Below are 22,561 nucleotides of genomic sequence, written 5' to 3'. Positions count from 1 at the left end.
GAGCGGGACAGGGACACCTGCCCGCATGGACATCGGCACCTGGCTCACGGGGACACGTCAGTGCCCGGCCGACCCCCGTCACAGAACGCAGCTGCCGGCTGACCGGCCCTCAACGTGAAAAGCAACACGGAGAAGAACTTACCTTTAAAACGGAGGGTAAGGAGGATCTCTCTTAACCAAGAAAAGTATTGCCTATCTGACAAAACACAGATCCCCAAAACAGCACCGTCGCCTGAAAACGAGCAATTGTGTGCAAGAAACCACATCAGCAGCAGGGCGAGAAGGCAGAGACGGGTCTCGTCAGCCTTCCTCACGACCCAGCGCTGGTTCTCTGGAGCCTGAGACGGCTCCTCTGCATCTACAGCAACTGTAAAAGCTGCAAAAACAGGCAGAAAAAGAGAAGGATACACACAAATCTTTCCCAGAGGGACAGCCACCAGCCGGCAGGCCCCAGTGCTCACCTCATAGGAACCTGTAAAAGCTGCAAAAACAGGCAGAAAAAGAGAAGGACACACACAAATCTTTCCCAGAGGGCCGGCCACCAGCCGGCAGGCCCAGTGGTGCTCACCTCATAGGAACCCAGGGCTGTGCAGTCAGCCTCCGGGAATCCGTATTTGGGCGGATTCAAATGGACCACCCAACAACACCGAGTGTTTGTGAGATGAGTTGAAAGGGAAACTTGCACAGAATATGCGAGGGAGTGGAAAATAGCAAAATATATATATTTATTGATTTCAGAGAGGACAGGACAGGGAGAGAGACAGAGAGAAACATCAATGATGAGAGAGAATCATCGATCAGCTGCCTCCTGCACGCCCCCTACTAGGGACTGAACCCGAAACCTGGGCATGTGTCCTTGACAGGGAATTGAACTGTGACCTCCTGGGTTCTAGGGTGATGCTCAATCACTGAGCCACACCAGCTGGGCTTCTTGCTTTTTAAATGAGTTATTTGCACATGAGTCCTCATTTTAGCACTTGCCTCTGGAAATCCCGGCATGAGACTTGGTTTGTTCAATGCTGCTCTTTGAAATTCCAGTGAATGGTGATCGATTTGACCATCACAGTAACGAGAAGGTTAAGGTACAATTTCATTTTATATCAACATCAATATAGCTACACGTGAAGTGAAACAACAAAGAAATGTTAACTCTGCCACCAAAGAAATAAATTTTGGTTATGACCTTTGGTTTATTATTCAGAAAAGGTATTAGCAGGTGTAATATTTTTGAGTCCACAACTTTCTTCTAGAAAACTGGCTTAAGAAAACGAAAATAATATCGCAGCACTGCGATGGGTTAGAAGGGGCAGAGCTAGAGAAAAACCCATGAGCACGCGTACAGGTCAGGATACTCATCGATGGAGAGGAAACGACTGGAAATACCCTTAAAAAATGGCAACCAACCGACCAACCAAAACCAAACCAAACCTGTGCCTTGCTTATTAAGATGATTGAGTCATTCTTTTCGTGGGAACATTTGTTTCAAGAATGAGTTCATCTCAATAACATATCCCTTTCAACATTAACCATTTCATTTTCCTGGCATCTCTATGAATAGTCCTAGTTTTGGAGATTTGAATGGTTACTTCTGGTTTTCTAGAGAGCAGGTGGCATTTTTTGCAAAGGGACCAATTACTCCCCCATGACCGTCAGTGTTTTCGGGCTGGACAGGAGACCATCCCTCAGGTCTATGCTATGCTCGCTCCCTCCATAATGGGGGGCACCTGCGGATTCATTTGTCTGCTTGCTTGCTTCTATCACCTATTTTCCAAAACGGGTTTCAGGAGAACCCCTGTGTATGAATCCACAACCTCCCACACACACTCATCTCCGTTTCTGCTCTGCTAATCAGTCGGTATTGGGCCAACTAGCTCATAGAGTGAAATCGCTTACTGCCCCTTTATTCCATTCCTAAAGAGAAGTAGTCCGTTTCCCCGGACTCCCTCCTTGCTCGGATGATGTTTTCCTTTGATTCTATTTTTTGGCAGAGTGTTCAGTCCGTCTCTGCGAGGAGTCAGTTTTACATACCCTCTCAGCTGTCAATCATCGGAGTGCAGCCACGTAGAACAAAGTGGAGGCAATGGAGTTGCTGGCGGGGCTGGCGAGGGAAGCTAACTGTGGGACACTCATCTTTGCCCCGTTGGGTGTACTGGGAGTAGACGAGTTTAAATGATAAGACTGCGAGGGAGAAAGGAAGAATTCTCTCACAGTGAATTCTTCATGACAGGCAGCTCCGAGTGCATGACAAGTGCAGTTATGGTTCTTGAAACTTGTCATCAGAGAATTGTTAGCAAGGTGGACGTAGGGGCCAGCATGTCAGTGAATAGTTCCCTTTCCTAGAAAAATTTAAGTGACACCTGGGTAGTGTGGCTCAGTGGTTGAGCATTGACCCATACAGTTTGATTCCCAGCACATGCCCAGGTTGCTGGCTCAGTCCCCAGTGTGGCGTGCAGGAGGCGGCCCATCGATGATTCTCTCTCATCATTGATGTTTCCCTCTCTCTGTCCCTCTCCTTTCCTCTCTGAAATGAATAAAAACATATTTTTAAATAAAGAGAAAAATTTAAGTTTCATTAATGGATTTAAATTGCATTGACTTTTTCAGCCAATGATTGGGATCATGGAAGTTAATCACTTGATATGAAAGGAAATGGAAAACCTTCCTTTGGCTTCTGGTTGTTTCTCGGTGACAATTCTGCTTTATTCTGGGAGTGATGTGCTTATCACAGCATTTGAGACGTTTTAGTAAAGAAGCTATCACTTGAAAGATGTGCTTTGAGATTAGGATCTAGTTTTCTCATGGATTGGAGAGTGTAATTCTCAAAAAAAATTGCATAAAGATTGAATTCCTGCCATTGAGGCAGTTGCCTGTGGATTTGACATGATAAATGCTGGTTGGGGACAACACATTGATTTTCATTATATGGTTGTAGGATGGAGGAGGCATGCTCTGCATATCCCTTTAATGAATTGTTTGCGTTTAAAAGATGTCTTTGGACCCTTCAAGCATAGGTGTGTGATGCTAGAATTTCATAGAAGAACAGATGAGAATTGTTCCCAAATGTCTCAACAAGCTAGGATGAGAACAGGATCCCACCCTGGGACCTGAATTTGCCTCGTGGAAGACCTCATCTGAAAAGACACAGGGAAGCGGTCTTTTGTTGTTTGCATAGCACTCATTCCCCTTGAGGTCGCTGCTGAGCGCAGTGCATAAGAACTGCATTGGTGCGAGGTGCTAAGTGTGTTTAGCAGTCCTGTGTGCAGTGCTTTCTATCTTTTGTCTCTTTGATGAACTCCTTGTTATCTCTTAGTTTCCAGATGAAATGTCACCTCCAGGGAGAGCTGTTTGCAGTCCTCAGTGGTTCCATTACCGCTCGGAGTTACCTGTTATGAGTACAGATCTTGGCCCTAGCCGGGCTGCTCAGTTGGTTGGAGTGTCATCCTGATGCACTAAGGTTGCGAGTTCAGTCTCCAATCAGGCACATGCAAGAAGCAACCAACCAATGCATAAAGAACTGAAACTACAAATTGAGCTCTCTCTCTCTCTCTCTCTCTCTCCCCCCCCCCCTCCCTCCCCCCCCCCCCTCCTCTCTCTAAAATCAGCCAAACCATAGATATCTACTTTACCCAGCCACAATGCGTTACAGTTGTTTATGTGCCTGTCTCTTTTCTCCAGCAGATAGTGAGCTTTTCATGGGCAGAGGCAACACCTCAGTCACTATTGCAGTATTAGCTCCTTAGTTAGGACACAGCATATAGGAGGTTAGTTGGGAACGTAAACACAGTTTCCTCTGTCTACCTTTAAGTAGTTCACCTGTAATGGTCCCCCCACTGCTGGGCTTGGATTAGACCGTGATGGGGAAAAGGAAGCCAGCATGTCTGAAGATCTTAGTGGATGTGCTGGATATAATAAAGAGACTGATTAAATATCCACCAGATAAGTGAAAGGGTTATCCTCTCCACTGCACCAGTAAGTCAGTTTAAAAGGATTTTTATTATACTTTGAAAAGGCAATATCAAGAATCCTTCTTTATTAGCACCTAAATATGTTATAGACCCTGATATAACCATTTATTGGTTTTCAGACGTTTGTATGATGGGAAGGCTGTAGGAGGAATGAGACTAGAAAGGGATTCTAATCTTCTGTACTTCTCTCTCTAATTTTCTAGATTCGTATCCCATACATGTTGGTAAAAAATAACTCTATCCCTTTATTAAAACTTCAGTGTCTTCATTTATATTTAGCGTGGTAGCGACGACATAAAATTGAAACCTGAGAGTTGTGAAGGACGTAAAGCCATGTTTTAATAGAGAAACGAAATTGCTCCTTCAGAGAGCCTATAAAACCGGAAAGCATTCATTATAAATGTAATAAAAACTTATGAGTCCCGTTTTATTAAAACTACACCCAGCTTCCTGAAGGGGCCGGATCAGTGAGAGGTAAACCAGTGACACTTTATGTCTCGCAACACACTTTATGGGAGATAAGCTATCTCCCGAAATGGGGTTGGTGGTTTACAGGGTCCCCATTGGACAACCATTCATGATTGAAGATTAGAATTTTTATTTCAGCCGGGTTTGCATCTTCTGATAATAAAGCAGCCAGATCAGGTTAATGGCAATAGTAAATTACTCCTCTAAGTTCCTTCAAGAAACAGGACAATAGCGGAAGGCGAAGCTTATGCCTCTACTAATTGGTGTGTTACATCATCCTGCCGTCGTGTGAAATCCTTCCTCAGGCCCAGTTATAGAGTGTCGTCGCTACAGGACAGTGACTTCCCAGAGATTCCCATCGGCCTTTCTCTCTTTCAGGGGCAGTAATATACTTAACGCCTTAAAAATTACTCTCTTTCAGGCTTTGCTGCTTTTAGTGATTTTAACTTTCATGTATTCCATATTTGATTCTGTTTTACATATCCCATGCACATTTTTCCATGTGATTGTCATCGATTATATTTGCAATCGTGTTTTTAAAGTGCAAAAGGGAAGATGGTGAGGAGTCGGCTGGGCTGTCCAGGCCTCTTAGCTTAGAATCCTAGGGCCCTGCGTGTTTCAGTGAGAACACGGAAGCATCTGAGTCCATGTCCCTCGGTCCTATTGATTGCTTCTGAAATGAGGCAGGGTTTCGGGTACACGGAGCCTGAGTGAAAGTGGGCTTATTCCTGTCCCTTTCCTGAACCCACCCCACACGTGAATAATCAACACGGTTCATTTGCCCGTTCTCCCGCCAACGCCTCCCGGAGTTTCCTGGAGTTGGTGTTCATATATGACAAGTGTCTGTCTTCATTTTCAACTGACCGCACAGTCCACTTCGGTTCATTGAAACCCAACTTTATATTTTTATCTGTGTTTACCTTTAAAAATGGGTGGCGATTTCTCCATCAGCTCAGTGACTACACTGCTGTGAGAACTCCCTATGAGTGCCTGGGGCATGTGTAATTGGTTGCTTGTGGGGTCCAGGCCGGCTACTGGGCTTCCTCAGTACCCCCAGGACCCCGAAGGCCTTGTAAGGGTGTCTCAGTGTGGCAGGAAGTCATGTGAGTCCCAGAGAACCCGTGGAAGGCAGGGCAGCCTCGCTCCTAGCAGTGGGAATTGGGAGCAGGCCGGGTCATAGGGCTCGGTCACAGGGTCCGGTCACAGGGCCCGGTCACAGGGCCGGGTCAGCCACACAGGGCCAGGTCACAGAGCCAGGTCACAGGGTCAGGTCACAGGGTCAGGTCACAGGGCCCGGTCACAGGGCCAGGACACAGGGCCGGGTCACAGGGCCCGGTCACAGGGCCCGGTCACAGAGCCGGGTCACAGGGCCCGGTCAGCCACACAGGGTCAGGTCACAGGGCCCGGTCACAGGACCCGATCAGTGTGGCACCCCGTTTGCGGAAGCCTGGCACAGGCCTGAGAGCCAGGAGCGGGTTTGTCTGCGCTCTGGAAGAGAGATGCCTAAAATGTGTTTTCAAGTCCAAACAAGTAAAATGCAGAACACAAACAATGTGGGTGCGTTTGTGTAAAGAGGAAACTTTATGGCCACATGAATAACAAACTTAAATACACGGAGAGATGTGCAAAGATTTCCAAGCGGCCGTTAGCAATGGTTCCTTTTGGAGAAAGAAACTGGGAAAAAGGAGAAGGACTTGCCTTTTCGTGTTCATTTTCTGTTTCTCCGCAGTGCTGTGACTTTTCTTTTTGCTGCTTTCTCTGTCTCCCCCCACCTCTAACAAACATGAATTACTTTGAAGACGGAAAAGCTTTCTAGAAAAGTACCCATTTAGTTAGAAAACAAAGAATAGTAGACTATTCCCTTGGCATCCTCCATAACCTCTTCTGAATGAAAACTCGTAACCTTCTGATTTACCATTATTGTAAGAACGCTTGAGGGAAAACACCACAAGTTTCAGTTTAAAACCTCTCGCTTGGTTTTGTGGTTTGATTCTGGAGTGAAGAGCGGGGCACGCTGTCTGCCCGGTGCCGTGGGAAAGTTACTGCCGTAGAGCATTCTGTTCTTTTGGGTGAACAAGGTCATCTTGTAGTTCATCCTAAAAGAATAATTATCTTGATTATTTAGTTCTCGCCAGGCCAGAATTAAACTTGACTTAGAAAGTGCTATTTGATCGCACCTTGCAGCTTTCTATTTATATTGCCAAAGTAATTGATGGGTTTGGAGAGACCTCGGTAAGCTTTTTATGAGTGTGTTGGTTTCATTTTATTTTGTACTTTTCTGATCGCTTCTAAGTGTTGAATCCTTCATGTTCTGGAAGGTACAGCGGTTTTGAGATCCTATCACTTGAGGAAATGTTCTCAGAAGTGGTTGACATGAAAAGGAGACGAGATGCGTAAAGCACCCTGAACAAGGGCATGGCCACCGATTAAACTCTCAGTGAAAATACTTGTATGTGTCTGTTTTTAAATATAAAAATCCATTCAGAATAACAATCTTTTTTTTCTATTTTAAATTTTATTGGGGTGACATTAGTCAACATGAACATATAGGTTAACATGTGTGGGTTACTAATTTACAAAACCTGTACGTAGGACCATGTGCCCGCCACCCAAAGTCAGATCTTCTCCTGTCACCTCACATGAGGACCCCTTTCAGAAGAACAATCTGAAACGATCTGAGAGCCGGGTGGCAGTGGTAGAGTGCTGCACTGACATTTCACGCTGGATTTGCCTCTGGCTTCAGTGCGCACTGGCTTCTCCCACGGGCGGCTCTCGCCTTCCTCCAGCGGGTCATCCTCGCTCTCGCAGGCGGAGGCCTTTATGAGTTCGTCTTCAGAGCGGCTGGTAAGGTGTGTCCTGAGATCATGGAAACTGGCGTCACTCAAAACAGAACGGAGCGATGAAAAAATTGTTCCTAGTGCCTTATTCCACCTTCCATAGGTATTGGGTGGTTTTAGGTTATTACTGGTTTTATGACTTTAAATTAAACTAAATGGTGTTAATCCAACAGGTGTAGTAAGATCATTGTAATTCTGAGTACGTATAAATGGAAGCCAACTGTCTATTACTGGATGCCCCTTTCATACACTTGACCATGGAAGTTCTATGTGGTGCTGATTACATCTTTAACAACGAACATATTAAATGCCAGGCCAAACATTGGAGGTTCCGTGTGATTATAAAATAGTGAATTCTTTTTCAACAGTTCACTAAAATGCATCATTCAAAGCTTGTTATACCTACAAAAATATAAATAATACATTTCTGTGTATAGAATGCCACCTCTGAAAATAAGTTAAAACTTGTTTTATGCAAGTTTTTAATAATTTAAGTGTTCAGCAAAATAACTTGGAAATTTGGCGTCTGCACGTGAAATACAGTCACAGAAGTTGATACCGACTGGAGCTAGGCAGGTACAGTCTGTGTAAGGGATTTTGTGATTTGTAACATAAGGTGCGAATAATTCATAAAAGACATTCCATAAAGGCAATGTTTGTGTTTCAGGTGTTACTTTTCTATTTAGAAACAAATACCGATTTGCATTTTTCGGCTACATATGTGTTTTGGGATGTGAAGAGATAAGCACCGTCCATGTGCAAACATTTATCGAGTTGTTGCGGTGTGCCAGCCTTGTGCTGGGCATGAGGACAATGATAAATAAGGGAAGATTCTCTCATTGATGGAGCTCATAACTATGAAGAGGGAAGGAGTGTTAAAAGCAAACACTTAGGATGTGAAGTAGCTAATGTAAAGGTAAGAGGTGGGATTTCTGGGCTGGGATCTCTGGAGTCCTTCCCCGAGGCTGTGCTCAAAACAGGAGACAGGCGAGTGAGCAAACGGGGTAATGGTTATCAGAGGTAGATGGAAATTAGGTCCATGCCTGTTTCAGTACTGAAAGCATGCTGCATGGAGGCGGACAGTACTCAGTTCATGAAATGTTTAGTGCACAGCCACAATGGCAAGTTCTAGCCATGAGGCCCTGGAGAGCTGCCAAGGTCTGGTGCCCGCCCTAAAGGGGCTCCCAGTGGCGCAGGGGAGAGCCGGGGCGGAGGTCCAGAGGATGCTATGGGCCCTTGTGCCAGCCAAGCAGGCTAGGGTAGAACTGCTCAGTGCCAGAGAGGAAGAAAGTCATCGGGCCTCTCAAATACAGTTAAAAATGGACTGACATGAAAGAGGAGAGAAATTTTAAGAAATCAGTATTTTATTTATTTAATTTTTTAAAATTAATATATTCTTAGTGATTTCAGAGAGGAAGGAGGGAGGAGAGAGAGATAGAAACATCAATGATGAAAAAAAATCATTGATTGGCTGCCTCCTGCATGTCCCAAGCTGGGGATCAAGCCTGAAACCTGGGCCTGTGCCCTGACTGGGAATCGAACCGTGACCTCCTTGTTCATAGGTCCACACTCAACCACTAAGCCATGCTGCTGGGCAAGAAATCAATAATCTTTTAGAAACAGATATGTGATATGGTCTTGAGCTAATGGGTAGGATACTGAATGTCCAAAGTGAGTGTTGGGAAGTAGTAGGTACAGTTAAGTGATATTAAGAGGGGTTGAAATGATGTCGTCTACAATCCTATTGGCTAACCCACCTGGAGTCTCTTACCTAGTTCAATCGATCACTGTGTACTAGGAGACTTCCTGTCGCTCTCGAGTCATTGCCCACGCAGAGGAGGAGGCCTCCTCCACTCTGTCCCAGCGCCCTCTACTCAAGATCTTGGCATTCAGGACTTGTTGTGCTCAGGACCGTGTGTGACACGCCTCTACTCCTTCATCTCCCAGGGTTACTCTTGAGATGGATAAAACCTAGTGAAAGAAGGACTATCTTTTCTCCTAAGAAGGTTGGGAATGGCTGCTCAATGTTCTATTCTTTTTTAAAGAGCAGTTGTAAGTTTCCCATTACAACCCTTTACCACAGTTTTTCACCACTGAACACTCCTTCCCTCAATTTTAGTTTCACTACATCCTTATATGCGGTCACCCACCCCGCCTTCCCTCACTCCTCCCGGAGGGGGAGAAAGGCGTTTAGACTCACGCGAGGAGCAAACTTTCATTGTGCTCTCTCTGCTACCGTCCAACTTCCAGCTTTCTTCCCTATTTTCATTTCTTCCCCTTAGCTCGGAAACAGGCTAAATTCTTCTTCTTAAAAAAAAAAGGATAAAAAAGAGGAATTTCCTTACCCCAATTTCCCCTAAAGCTTTCCCTTTTTCTCTCCCATCTTTAAACAGTTGTTTTGACTCCATATCTCCATTTATAGAGCATTTTCTATTAATGCTCCACCCACTGAGGTCTGCTTTCTGCCCAGACCACCCACCCTCCTGACACAGAGTTCCCTGGGGTGGCCGAGGGCCTCAGGCTGCCGAGCTCAGCCCTGCGGTGCTGGTTGCTGCCCAGGCGATGCGGTCACCATCCCCTGCGAGCGGCTCCCTGGCCCATTGCCACCATGCCCTCTTCTAGCCTCTGGCCCTTGTTTTCAGCTGTTTCCTCTGCCTCCCCTCTGCTCTCAGCGATGGCTGCTCACTTGTGTTCTGTGTGTGATCCCCTCTTTTTACGCTTCGCACTCTGGGGCCGTCCATCATGCACTTGCCTGATTAAACCACCCATAGGCTCCCCCCATCCAGAGCTGCAGGCCCAAGGCCCCTGCGCTCCAGGCCCAGAGCCCTGCCTGGCGGGACCAGGCCCTGTCAGGCCCGACTGCGCTGGCTCGGGCACCCACATCCTGAGACAGGCTCCCGCAGAGGAGGTGCCGGACTGGGCTGCGGACCTGGAGCACCTGGAAGGAGGGAAGGTATACACAGTGATTTGCCTTCAGGGCACTTGCTCTTAAGGGTGCACCAGAAGTCAGTCCCAGTCAAGGCCGCTGGTCTCCAAGGGTAAACATGCAGGTGGTGTGTGTGTGTGTGTGTGTGTGCACGCGCGCACGCACGCACATGTGTACGTGTGCATGTGTGTGTGTGTATGTGTGTGTTTGTGTGTGTGTGTGTGTGTGTGTGTGTGTAAACAGCAGCGTTTTACCCAGTTGTAGATCTCAGCTGTCTTTCTGGAAGAATTCTGCTGGCAGATGTGCCTGGAGGGATCCGATGAGTTTTGCCTGCAGTGATGGAACTGTCCTTGCTCCCCGAGGTTGAGAAGAACAGCTCACCTGTTTTTGCCTTGGTTTTCTCACCTGCAGTTCGGGGTAGGAATATTGCCAAGAATATTTTTTTTAAAATATATTTTATTGATTTTTTTACAGAGAAGAAGGGAGAGGGATAGAGAGTTAGAAACATCGATCAGCTGCCTCCTGCACACTCCTTACTGGGGATGTGCCTGCAACCAAGGTATATGCCCTTGACTAGAATTGAACCTGGGACCCTTGAGTCTGCAGGCTGAAGCTCTATCCACTGAACCAAACCAGTTAGGGCGCCAAGAATATTTTAAAAATTCAAAATGAAAACTAGCATGCTGTAGATGGCATGCAGTCATTTAACGGCATGAAGCTGAAAGCTGGGGAGCCAGGCCAGCCCTCGAGCCCCGGGGACTGCTCCTTCTCACCATCTCTGTCACGTCTGTCTGTCCTTTCACGTACGCGGTGGTCCATCCTCTGTGTTCTTAAGCCGGCTCTACACAGGACTTCTTATGTGACGTGACCAATAAGATGCACGTCTACCATGTGACCTGTATATGTATGGCTCAGGCCGGGGCATTCACACCGGACCGCCATCGTTGTGTTGGCTGCTGTCATGTTTTTATTTGACAATTGAAGGGGAAAGAGGTCAGTGCCCTGACTCAATGGGCAGATGTTGCGGTTGTAAAACTTCTCGCAGTTCACTGGTTGAAAGCGCTGCCATCGGCGTGGAGAGCATGGCTTCTGGAGCCAGGCTGTTTGAGCATGTCACCTGCCCACGGCCCCACCTTGTTAGTGACAGATGTGCTGTAAGGACCGGGCCTTCAGTCACACTGAGGGAGTGTGGCTCCAGTGCCCAGTCTCTCAGGCACACGCCTACCTGCTTTTCTCTTTGTTCTGTGGATGCATCTATGAGGAAAGTATTTCCCCCGACCTGTGTTTTTGTTATGTAGTTCACACACTTTGTGGAAAACAAAAATAATTTTCACTTTTGGCAAGACTAGCTGTACATTTGATGATGCATGAAGGCGCTCCATCACCCAAATTTGGCGAAATGGTAAGGCTGGATTTAATGTTAAACTGAAGCCTGAAGGACTAGTACAATCAGAGAAAACCTTGTTTTTTCCTTCAATGTCATTGTTTACCTTGAACATGAAAAATAGAGCAAGTGGTTAGAAAGCTTGGAGGAATAAAAATAATAACCGTCGCGCTGCCCTGGAAATAAAGGAAATGATAAAGCGTGCCCCTGCCAGCCCTGACCAGAGCTCTTAGCGTCGGCCAGACATTTAATTTAGTGGAAAAATGGTGTAAGACGAGGCTCTACAATGTACAGTACAGACAGTTTGTGTATTGTTATTATTTGATACAGGGACAACTGGTCACTTTAATTTGCACTGGAAATCCAGCTAAAATGACCTTGTGAACATATACATCGGTGCCTCTCCAAGGTTGGTCTTGTGAACAGAATTGTTCATATTCGCACAGATATGTTAAAACTGAGCCACGAGAGCACAATTAGATGAGGAATGGCATCCTGTCCTCTTAGGAGGTAGAGTGTGCCTTCTCGTCTCACCCCAGCCCCTCCCTGCCCCATCCTGGGGTGGCTTAGAGATAAAGAATGCACCTTCAGCCCTGGCTGGTGCGGCTTAGTTGGTTGGGCACCGGCCCGTGCACCCAGAGGTCACCGGTGCAATGCCCAGCCAGGGTATATACGGGAGGCGACCTGTCCATGTCTCTCTCTCTCCTCCTCTCCTCTCCTCTCTCCAAAAATCAAGTTAAAAAACACACACCCATATCTTGGTGAGGATTTAAAACAAATCACCGTCAGCCGAGCCGGCTGGAGACCTGAGGAGCCTCGAGGAGCAGCCTGGCCTCTCTGAGCGGTCGCTGCGTGAAATGTGCCGCCCGGGTCTCTAGCCCTCAGTGCCACCCCCGTTGGTGGCAGAAGGCCGCACCCGCCATGCCCAGGGCTGCAGGTCTGGGCGAGCGGGGCGGGTGCAGCCTTGGGTTTGGATCACTTTCGCACCTGGGTTATCAGCGAGGGGGCAGCTCCAGGAGCGCCTGAGCGGAAAGTGCCGAAGCTGGGAAGGACCGGGAGACTCCGCGGGGCTCCGAGTGGGGTGGTGGCCGTCATTACGGGGAGCTGGTCCCTCCCTGGCAGCACCTGCGGCCGGTCATGCTGCCGTGAGCAAAGGGGGTCCGGGGCAGCACGGGTGGGACTCAGTAGTTAGGAGGCCACGTTTCTGCTTAGAGACGGATCCTGGGCTCCTTTGCCCCCAGTTGCTGTGTATGTGAGTGAAGCCTCTTGTTTCCAAGGGCTGGACTTCGTGGCCTGGGTTGGAGGATGGCCCGGGACAGCGGGAGGTTCCTCTCGTTTTCCGAGTGGCCCCCTCAGCTCCGGGTCCCGAGAGGCCACGGCCAGCACCCTCCTGTGTGCTCCCCGAGCACAGGTTCTCATGTGGGGTGGGATGGGTGGGGATACAGTTACCCTGGTTCTCCGTGGGCTGGCTAGATACTCCTTAGCTTAGATCTTATGGCTTACACACACATGCACACACACACACGCACACACACATGCACATGTACACATACGAACACACGTCCACACATGCACACACATACACACATGCACATATGTGCGCACATGCACACAGATATGCACATATACACACGCACACACACGCACACACATGCACACACATGCACACACATGCACACACACACATGTACTTAACTGCTTAGTTGTTTTAGAAATGTGACCTTGGAGGTGGTAGTCCTGGAACTGATAGGTTTTCTTAGCTGGCAGTTGTCACTTTTAGACCTCAGTCCTCGGGCCTCCTGGCGGCTGACTCGTTCTTCTGGGTGTATTCCATTTCCAGCTGCTGGCCGTGCCCAGGGCTGCAGGTCTGGGCGAGCGGGGCGGGTGCAGCCTTGGGTTTGGATCACTTTCGCACCTGGGTTATCAGCGAGGGGGCAGCTCCAGGAGCGCCTGAGCGGAAAGTGCCGAAGCTGGGAAGGACCGGGAGACTCCGCGGGGCTCCGAGTGGGGTGGTGGCCGTCATTACGGGGAGCTGGTCCCTCCCTGGCAGCACCTGCGGCCGGTCATGCTGCCGTGAGCAAAGGGGGTCCGGGGCAGCACGGGTGGGACTCAGTAGTTAGGAGGCCACGTTTCTGCTTAGAGACGGATCCTGGGCTCCTTTGCCCCCAGTTGCTGTGTATGTGAGTGAAGCCTCTTGTTTCCAAGGGCTGGACTTCGTGGCCTGGGTTGGAGGATGGCCCGGGACAGCGGGAGGTTCCTCTCGTTTTCCCAGTGGCCCCCTCAGCTCCGGGTCCCAAGAGGCCACAGCCAGCACCCTCCTGTGTGCTCCCCGAGCATAGGTTCTCCCCATATCTCACACCAGCATTGTCTTGGGGTAACTCTGATGTGGAGTGGGATGGGTGGGGATAGTTACCCTGGTTCTCTGTGGGCTGGCTAGATACTCCTAAGCTCAGATCTTATGGCTTACACACACACGCACATGCACACACGCACACGGACACACACATGTACACATACGCACACACATACACATGCACACACGCACATACACACATGCACACACAGATATGCACATACACACGTGCACACACATGCGCGCACACACATGCATGTGCAGACATGCACACACACACATGTACTTAACTGCTTAGTTGTTTTAGAAATGCGACCTTGGAGGTGGTAGGCCTGGAACCGATAGGTTTTCTTAGCTGGCAGTTGTCACTTTTAGACCTCAGTCCTCGGGCCTCCTGGCGGCTGACTCGTTCTTCTGGGTGTATTCCATTTCCAGCTGCTGAGTGCCAGGCTCCGTCAGGGATCCCGGGAGGGCCGGGCCTGCGAGGTGTGGGCAGGGCTTTCCCGCCTCAGCCATGCCCTGGGCGGGCTCAGCAGCGCGCACAGCGTGGGGGCATTGGCAGCACCGCTCAGCTCCACACCACCGCAGAGCCGGCCGGGTTGTGCGTCTCCGAGTGCTCCATCTTGGAGAGCGGAAGGACGCGAACACACCTTCTTGGAGCAGGTGGAGGCCCTGTGTCACGGGCTGGGCCTGCCGTAGCTTCAGAGATTTCAAGAAGTTTCCCTTCTGGGGGGAATGATGGGAGTCCTTGGGAGGTTTCCGTTCAGTGATGACATTCGCGTGTAGCTGGGCAGCAAAACGACTTCAGAATGAAGCAGCCGGCTAAGAACAAGGCTTCTCGTTCTAATACATTCTTGTTGACAGGCCAGCGAGAGCACGTCTGTATTCAGTGTCCTTGTTGGATTCAGAACTTCTCTCCATGATTGACTTATGATGCAGATTTTGTGCAGATAGCACCATGGTGTCACTTTGGGTGGGGCTATAGGCACAGTGGTTTTCTGTGCGCTCACTGAATACCCTAAGTGCAGGTCTTATGTCTCTCACACGCATTTTCGCATCTCTGGGTAGTTCTGAATGCTGGCGTAGCCGGGGGGGGGGGGGGGGGAGCTGCCTCTCTGGTCCTCTTTGCTCCAGGTGCTCCCAGCGGTCTCTGTAGCAGCGAGGCCAGCCGCTCTGCCGCAGGAGAGGCCACGGGCTGTGACCCCTGTCACCCCAGTGATCGCCAGGTGCCAGGGTTGACTCTGTGGATCTGGCTGGCGGGCAGGTGTCCCTGCCTCCCTCACCCTCCACCTGCGTCCCTCCCTAAGCTGCGCACCGTGTGGAAGAGGACGACCTTCCCGGGTGGAGGAGAGGACCTTCTCGGAAGGGGGGAGCTGCCTCTCTGGTCCTCTCTGCTCCAGGTGCTCCCAGTGGTCTCTGTAGCAGCAGCGAGGCCAGCCGCTCTGCAGCAGGAGAAGCCACGGGCTGTGACCAGTTAACCCATTGATCGCCAGGGTTGACTCTGCGGATCTGGCTGGCGGGCGGGCGTCCCTGCCTCCCTCACCCTCCACCTGCGTCCCTCCCGAAGCTGCGCACCGTGTGGAAGAGGACGACCTTCCTGGGTGGAGGAGAGGACCTTCTCAGGTCAAGCTCCCACGTAGGAGTCGCTGAGCTCCCTGCTAGAACCCCCAGACACTCTCTCAGGGGAGGGTTTTCTTTTTTTTTTTTAAGGAATTTTATTTGTTTGTTTCTTTCTTCATTTATAATATATTTTTATTGATTTCAGAGAGGAAAGGAGAGGGAGAGAGAGAGAGAAATATCAATGATGAGAGAGAATCATTGATGGGCTGCCTCCTACACGCACCCTACTGGGGATCGAGCCCACAACCCAGGCCTGTGCCCTTGACCGGAATCGAATCCAGGACCCTTCAGACCGCAGGCCGACGCTCTACCCACTGAGCAAACCAGCTCAGGCTCAAGGGGAGTGTTTTCAGTGCTCACAGGATGAATGGAGTGTGTCCTTGTTTAACAGAACGTGGAGACATCGAATCTCTTCCATCTTCTCACTGACTTCACATCGTCAATACCTATATATTATGGACCACTAAGTGTAATTTATTCTATGCAATATAACCTTTATAAATAGTGGTACCTCTGAGACTGTGTTATATGGGAATCGGCAGGCAAATGATTTTCAGGAAGGATTAGGGAACACAGAAGAGCATTTCTGATGGCCTCGATTTGCTCTCTTTCCCCTCGATTACTTTTTGATTCCTAAGGCAGAACCCTCATTTCCCTCAAGCAGACCCTGGAGTGCACTTGGCTTCCTCGTGGCTCCTCACACGCCTGGTACACGTAGTGAACCATAGCCTGGGACAAATGCAATTCATCGAATATAAAATATAATAACTGCCATTTACGGGCACTTTCTATTATCATAAATGAGCCACACACTTTATATTTTCCCTGTTATTGTGACAACCATTTAAAGGAGGTGCTATTGCTGCCATTTTGTAAATTCAGAGACCTCGACCGCGAGGAGGCAACCACTCCCTCACGTTCTCTCAGACACGCCTGCCTCCCAAGTGGCAGAACTGGGCTTTGAAAAGCCATTCTCCATCCACCTCCAGGGTCCATGTTCTCTCCTTCGCTTCTAAAACTCTGTCTTGTTTCAAGGTCAGTATTTCCCATGGATCTGTTGAGAAGGACAGAAACATCCGTGAGAAAGAAATCTGGATCAGCTGCCTCCTGCACGCCCCCCACTAGGGATCGAGCCCACAACCCGGGCGTGTGCCCTGACAGGGAATGGAACGGTGACCTCCTGGTTCATGGGTCGACGCTCAACCACTGAACCACGCCAGCCGGGCCATGTGGTCTTTGACCTTCATAAGTCCCTGGACACTTAGCAGTATCAGACCCGAAATGATGAGAGCGGCTCCCAATAAAATGCAGCCGCGGAAGCTATGGCCTCAGATATAAACTCTTTTTGAAAAGACTGTTTCCTTACTGAGCTTGCCAATTTCCATAATTACTCAGAGGCAATTAAGTACTTTAATGAGTTTGATCTTTGTGGAATTTCCAGCGTGTTTTTGTTTTGTAGTCAGAGCTAAATTTGAGTCTCTGACTCATCCCTTCTGAAGGCTCACATTAGCCCCCGTCGCAATGGCTTGCCTCCCTTCCAGCCTGGAGCTGTTCTCTTGGCATGATCTTAACAAACATTTTGTAAAAACTCCCTGTTTATACATTATTACTTATTTGAAATATCACATCGTCGGTCTGCAGGCAGCATGGGGTTAAGTAGAACAGAATGGCTTTTCTTCATTTTTGTGATTTAGATGCAGCCACGAAATAAACATTTAAGATGCACTTTTAAATACTTAATAGGTCGTAGCATTTAACAGAAATGATGCTGTAAATTTCTGGTGTAAAATAATTGTTAATATAGGAGTTTATGGGACCTAACAAGGCACCGATCTGGGAAAAAACTGCCAGTCCGTGCCTGGAAGGTTTGGCATTCATGTCAGAGTGCAATGGAGGGTTGATGTGCTTAGGGAATCGCCAGCGTCCACCTTTCAGTTTCTATAACCCCTGGGAGAATCCAAACCCTTGAGAATAGGCCAGAGCTCTCTTGTCTGCCTTCTCAGGTGCCTGCTTGTACGTCCATTGGGCTTATCTGTAGGGTCAGCCTTTTTCTTTCTTATTTGCAAGGGATCCGTCCTTAAAGTCTTGGCTGCCCTGATTCACACCACTCACCTCCACCCTCCGCCTGGGCGCGCTTCTCTCCCAGGAACGTGACTCGCTTTTTATTTCCTTAGCCCAGTTTTTCATCCCTGGGGATGCTCGATGCTTTCTTTTCCAGTTCTCGTTTTTCACACTTATTAGCTTCCCTTTTTCTTGTTCGCTTGATAAATAAACTGGCCCACTCTGTTATGAAGCCAAGACTCCTTTGACTGGAATGCGTCCCCGAGGTTGGGGGGCTGGAGGGCTGGACTCCTCAAGGTTGGGGCGCTGGGTGGGGCAGGAGCTGGTCTCCTCTGCCCCCGATTCCTGCCGAGACCTTGGAGCAGCCGCTCCTTCCTCAGATCCCACAGGACCCCAGAGTGCTACTGCCTGGGGCTGGTGGGACTGGAAACAGAGGGTTCAGTGTCTTTAGTGCCATCATCGCCCGGGAGAGGGGAATTCTTCCGGCCCGGAGTTCCGTTGGGCACGCTGAGCAGTTGAGTCCAGAGCACTTAAGAGTGATGGGTAGTAAACAGGATTGGCTGTACTGAGGATGGGACGAAGGGGAAGAGGAAGAGTCTGCATTTACCATAGCAAGTCCACACCCATTTCCTGTTCTGCCACTTACAGGAGGGACGCTTAAACATACCTTTTTGTTTGTTTTTACGCTTATTTCTTTTATTGAATATGGAATGGCTGGGCATATTGAAATTTATATTCTTAAAGCTTCTTTAAAAATATATTTTTATTGATTTCGGAGAGGAAGGGAGACGGAGAGGGAGATAGAAACATCAACGATATGAGAGAATCATTGATCGGCTGCCTCCTGCACGCCCCACACTGGGGATCAAGCCCACAACCCGGGCAAGTGCCCTGACCAGGAATTGAACCATGACCTCCTGGTTCCTAGGTCGACACTCAACCACCGATCCATTCTTAAAGCTTTTGAATCCAAATCATTTTATTCATGACCTGTTCTATATGTCAGCAATGTTTGAGCATATTGAAAGCGACAGATGAGCTAGCTACATTGGTAGCTATCGGTTTTAGCTGTAAGAAGTGATCGGAAATGTGCGAGGCACAATAAGGAACCCCCGGTGTGCCTGTCCCTCGGGTTTGCCTTTAGCATTGGAAGGACTGAGCCATGTGTTGTTATTGTTTGTGGCATAAACTAGATTGGGTCAAGCTGGCCCTCTGTTAGAGCTTCAGAAAACCTTCGCGTTCCTCCCGGGAGCTGCTTCAATACTGTCAAGTTCCACAGCGGGTTTTAGGGCAGCAGAGCCCTCCTTTGGGTTTGGACTCAGTGCTGTGCTGTCCAGTAGAAGCTGCATGTGGAGCCTTAGCCTGTGGGTGAAGCTGGGGCCCCCACAGACATTTGTATTAACTCCTCCCTATCTCCTTTTCAGACCATCACCGTGCCAGCCTTTCGGGGTGTTTAAATACAGGATCTACACATTGATCACATCTAGTCTTTGACACTTACCATGTCTCAGGCAGTATTTAGATAATGATGAACAGACAGGCAAGATGCCCACGGAGCTGACATTCCTGTAGCATAAATAAATAAGAAAACATCAGCATAGTGAAGAGGGGGACGCTGGTAGAGAAACAGTCATTAGAAGCATGTCTCATAGAACGTGTGTGGGGGAGATATTATCCATCCTTACTTTGGAAAACCCGGAAGATACTGCTTTATTTATTATTCTCCAGCCGACCTCAGCCAGGGAAACTGGGCTCCTCGACCCTAAGACAGTCTTATTATGTGGGTCTTAACCATATGTGCAAATTGTCTACCGGCAATAAAAATAATATGGTAATAAGGGCATTGGGTAATGTATACTCCTAATTATATTTAAATAGGTCTACATATAGTGATAATAGTGCTAAGATAATACAGTCACAATGGCATAATGGATAGTGTGGAGTTAATGGGATACTATTTGGTGGTGGTGGAAGCTAAATATGCTTTTCTCTTTTCAAATAGCATCAGCCAAGCACCATAATACATGTTACTTTAATGTGCTGGATTTAACTTTAAAACATAACATTTTTCTATCCTGGAAATAGAGGAAACTAATATACAATATGTTAAACATTTTTCTTTAATTTATAAGTGAGGCACATATTCTGTATAAAGCAGCCAAAATGAAGAAAGGAAATTAGAGGCATTGTCAATAGGTGTGCATAATTGAGTTGAAAATAATTAGTACATTTCATTTCAGCGCAATTTCATAATGTGGTTCTGTGATTCATGGGAAAGAGGTTCTCGCGAGAATGTAGCTATCTCTCGCTCGTTGGAAATGGTAGGTGGGAAGGAATCAGCATATTCACATTGATGTCCCACTCATGGTATTAGGTGACTCCTTCTCTCTTCTGATTGTCAGTGCGACCCCACTTTCACAGTAAAAGGAAGTGGAGACCCAGGCAAATGCACGTGGGGGGGTGGGGTGTGTGTGCACGATCTCTTATGAATGAACATGGGATTTTAGGTTTAAGTTTTAAAATTCAAAAGTAGGAACGGTTTTGATCCTACTGCTTGTTAAGGTAACATTTTTAATCTCTTAATGATGAGTGGTGGCTTCAAACGCAGGCTTTGTTTTATTTTATTATTTTATTTTATTTATGTTATGATGTTATGTTATGTTATGTTATATTATGTTATGTTATGTTTGTTATGTTATTTTTGTGTCAGAAGCCAGGCAACCAGTGTTACCTCAGCTCCCCTGAGCCACCTGACGGGCATCGCCTGGCTCTGCTGGCTCCGCCCCGGGTGGTGAGGAAAGGTCGTCGTTGGGACAGGCTACGTCAGGATGGGGAAGGCTCTGGCTGCTTCAGTACAAATTGTCCTTGACCTTCTGCTGGTTCTCATACTGCGTGAGCCAGACATGGAGGCAGGCAATTTCTAGGGAGCTGTGAGACATGAAGGCAGTAGTTTGTTTTGAGTTTTACTTATTTTTGATACATTTTTAAAAAAAAATACCTTTTTCAGTCTAACAGAGCCGAGTCTTTGCTTTCATAAATTGTAAAAGATCTTGATGGCACTACGAAACCACTAAGTGACTACTGTATGTCTAGCATTTCTCCAGGGTTGTTATCTAGCTGTGATTTGTAGGCTTTTCATTTTTTATTGGAAAGTCTAGCCCACTTAGAGGAATTATTTCAATACTAAGCTTTCAATATGCATACCTTCCCTGCCGTTATATTTCTCGGCAACCATTTACTGCACATGCATTGATTTCAAAATATCTTTCAGCTTCTTCCTCAGCAATTTGCATGTGTGCATCTGTGCCAACAATGAATTGCATTTGTTGACAGTCACACGCTTTATGGGGCTACGTTGTCTCCCCCCCCCCAATAATTGTTTTACTAGAGTCAATAGCAGGCTGGTTAATAGATTTTCATACCGTAATAGAATTTTCTGAGGCAGGGAGAATGTAATAGTGAAATTTAAAAATAAGCAAACAATAGCCAATGGATTTAGGCTATTTCTTGTAAGTTCTGTGAACTTGGAAACCAGCTCTGTGTTTCTGCAATGGGTGAGGTGGGAGCTTCAAAAATAAAACGTAAGATAAACACATAATGAGGCTCTAATTACAGCTGTGTGTACCCATGGGGACATGCATTGGATCGGGAGTGAGAAGACAAGGTTTTGTCACTCTCCCGGGAGGAAGTCATTAAACCCTGGTCTGCCTCAGTTTTCCCATCTGTGCTACCCATCCGCTTGTCCCATTGGTAAGTATCAATGAAGTTATGTGCAAGGACTGAGTTGGCAGGTTAAGTTGTGAGACAGGATTCTTATAAGTGTGTGTGCTCACAGCCAGTTCACTGTTGACCGTCACATTCCTGTAATGAGACGGAGGCTGGGATCCCGAGATTTTCAAACAATCTTCTCACGTGAGTGAGCATGTGCATGTGCATGTGCGCGTACACGTGTGGTTTCCCTTTCTGATAGGAGGCAGGTGGGGAGAATTGAAGGGTGGAGGTCCGCACACCTGGATGCCCAGGGAAGGCTCGTGTTTATGAGAAGTGCTGATTTTTAGGATTCACTGTAAGAGATGTTTAAGATTGTTACATTCATCTATTTAGCTTCACCACGAGGTAGATATTTTTAGAATCGTTTGAAGCTTTGGAGATGCGAAGGTCATAACAGAGGAAGGCTGATTATTCCTTGCGGCTCTCTTAAACGCTGTAACAATCTCCTAAGCTCCTTTCTCCACTTTTGATCTCCAATTTCACGATAGCAATGCTCCGAGATTGATAAACCTTTAACTCAGCGGTTCTCAACCTGTGGGTCTCGACCCCTTTGTCAGTCGAATGACCCTTTACAGGGGTCGCCTAAGACCATCCTGGATATCAGATATTTACATAACGATTCATAACAGTAGCAACATTATAGTCATGAAGTAGCAACGAAAATAATTTTATGGTTGGGTCACAACATGAGGAACTGTATTAAAGGGCCAGAAGGTGAGAACCACTGCTTTAACTCTTGTTACTCCCATTTACTCTCTGGGTTACACCCCACTCCTGGTTGTTCTCCTGATTGTATGGGAAACATGACAAGAGGCGCATTATACCTGCCATCCGGCTGGGGCCTGGCAGACTCGTTCTGGTCCCTGCTCTCTGCCAGGGGGCAGAGAGATTCCAGCTCACTACTGACCAACCGTGAGGAGAGCAGGGTGCATAGCTCCCCAGAGCACCGTGGTGGTTCTGAGCAGATCCCACGCTCCCTCTGCTGTGATTGTGGTCTCTTATGCAGACACAGACCTAGCGTTCTCAGCATCCCTAGGGCGCATCAGCTGAGTGTAACTGGGTGGGTGTGAGAGGCCCGAATGGGGCCAGTGATCAGTGATTGGGCTGCCTCAGCGTCCTTCTTGCCAGAGCAACGTTTGCTTACGTGGCAGGTGTGTCCCACGGACTGTGCAGATG

General features: G+C 47.9%; 1 protein-coding gene across 2 annotated transcripts in view; it reads left to right on the top strand.

Annotated features, from left to right (window-relative positions):
* IMMP2L (inner mitochondrial membrane peptidase subunit 2) overlaps positions 1-22,561 on the top strand; it is a 488,390-nt gene that overhangs the window by 178,953 nt on the left and 286,876 nt on the right. The gene's annotated exons all lie outside the window — the stretch shown is intronic.

This window comes from Myotis brandtii, unplaced genomic scaffold, assembly GCF_000412655.1.
Source record: "Myotis brandtii unplaced genomic scaffold, ASM41265v1 scaffold466, whole genome shotgun sequence".
NCBI classification, from domain to species: domain Eukaryota; kingdom Metazoa; phylum Chordata; class Mammalia; order Chiroptera; family Vespertilionidae; genus Myotis; species Myotis brandtii.
Note: the sequence above shows the minus strand (reverse complement) of the source record. Positions and strands in the feature narration are given on the sequence as shown.